Source organism: Rhinopithecus bieti, unplaced genomic scaffold (genome assembly GCF_001698545.2).
Source record: "Rhinopithecus bieti isolate Rb0 unplaced genomic scaffold, ASM169854v2 scaffold_81659, whole genome shotgun sequence".
Classification (NCBI taxonomy): Eukaryota; Metazoa; Chordata; class Mammalia; order Primates; family Cercopithecidae; genus Rhinopithecus; species Rhinopithecus bieti.
This window is the reverse complement of record NW_016837762.1, coordinates 1529626-1531722: the sequence shown is the minus strand read 5'-3', so window position 1 is coordinate 1531722 and position 2097 is coordinate 1529626.

Genomic DNA, 2097 nt, shown 5'->3' with positions numbered 1-2097 from the left:
TTTTTTTTTTTTTTTGAGATTGATTCTCACTCTGTGGCCCAGGCTGGAGTGCAGTGGTGCGATCTCCGCTCACTGCAATCTCCGCCTCCCAGGTTCAAGGAATACACCTGCCTCAGCCTCCCAAGTAGCTGGGAACTGGAATTTCAAGCCCGCGCCCCCCCCCCCGGGTATTTTTTTTTTTTTTTTTTTTTTTTTTGTATTTGTAGTAGAGACGGGATTTCACCATGTAGGCCAGGCTGGTTTTGAACTCCTGACCTCAAGCGATTCTCCTTCCACAGCCTCCCAAAGAGCTGAGATTACAGGCGTGATCCACCATGACTGGCTTCAAAAGAATTCTTTATATTGCAGAGGAAACAAATGGAAACAGAAACCTTTAAGCTGCACACAAACAAAATAAAATAATAGCCGAACACCCTGTTTGGCTGCTCTGTGGAGAACAGATAATGGAAGGACGGGTGGGAGGAGGACATTCAGCTAAAGGGATTTTGCAATAGTTCAGGCAACACATGGCAGGAGCGTGGTCCAGGGGTAGCAGAGTCTGTGAAGCAGGTGTGGGATGGTTTGGAGATGAAGCCAGTTGGACTTGCTGATGGACTGTGTGTTGGGGTGATGGAGCCGGGGGTGGGAGAGCAGATTGACACAAGTGACTGAAGGCAAGTTATCATCTCCAAATGTGCCTTTTGCCACTAGATGGGACTGTCATCTACTGAACTGCATTAACTAGCTTGATTAGCTGGAGAAAAGGTATTAATCATGTTTTTCATTTTTTGATGCTTTGACATCTTGGGTGTTGAAGATGGAAATGTCACATGATGGGAGGGCCCTTGACTCATCCCTCCAAGGAGAACTGCATGACCTAAAACATTCATATTGAACTTTGCATGAGTGAGAAATAAACTTTCAGTGGCTTAATTTAAGCTTCTGAGGTGTGGGAGTTATAGTTTCCAGCAATTGGCCTATTCTGACTGATACAACTGCCTGCTCCAAGTGGACAGAAATCTCATGGATAATTGAAATGATAAGTGCTGCCCAAAAGATAGTTTAGCCAGTTAATGAGAAGCAAATTACTCCTTCTGCCCACTGTATGATAAGGGTTGTTAATGAATATCAAAATGACCAGAAGACTGGGAACAAAAGCGGGGAGGAGAAATGAAGGGCCTTGAAAAATGTGTTTACTGACCAGCCAAGCCCTGAGAACATCACTTAGCCAATCTGTAGAGGGAGCTGAGAATAAGAAAATAAAATTTAACATAGTGAATCCTGAATCAGTTATTTATTCATTCTTTTGAGTCAGAGTCTTGCTATGTCATCCAGGCTGGAGTGCAGTGGCATGATGTCAGCTCACTGCAACCTCTGCCTCCTGGGTTCAAGCGATTCTCTTGCCTCAGCCTCCCTAGTAGCTGGGATTATAGGCAAGCGCCACCATGCCTGGCTAATTTTTGTATTTTTAGTAGAGAAGAGATTTCACCATGTTGGCCAGTCTGGTCTCAAACACCTGACCTTCGGTGATCCACCTGCTTCAGCCTCCCAAAGTGCTGGGATTATAGGCGTGAGCCACTGTGCCCAGCCTCATTCATTCAAAAAGCATGTAGTGAACACCTACTGTGTGCCAGGCACTGTGCTAGATGCTGGATATACTGTAGAAAATAAATTTTACATGGTAGCTGTCCTGAAAGAAATTATAATCTAGTTGTGGAGATAGAGACAAAAATGAATGAGTAAAGCAGTAAGTGAAACAACTATAAGCTGGATCGGGGCTATGAGGGAGTCAGACTAAGGCTTGAGATAGCACAACCAAGGGAGTCTGACTTTAATGGGGAGCAGGGGACTAAGGGAAGAGAAAGTGCAGGCTACAGGCAGAGGCAGGGTGGAGATCAGGACTGGGAACAGGAGTGGCAGGTGGAGAAGGGAGCATGAGGCGTTCTGGGCAGCAGGACAGCATGTGCAAAGGCCCTGAGGCTCTAAGGCTGTATACGTTTGAGCAGCTGATTAAAGACCAGCAGGACAGAAGGAGGAGGTGAGGGAAAGTGGCATAAAATTAGGTGAAGAAAAAGACAGAGGCGGATCACACAGGGCCTAGGGCACAGTGAGAATGTT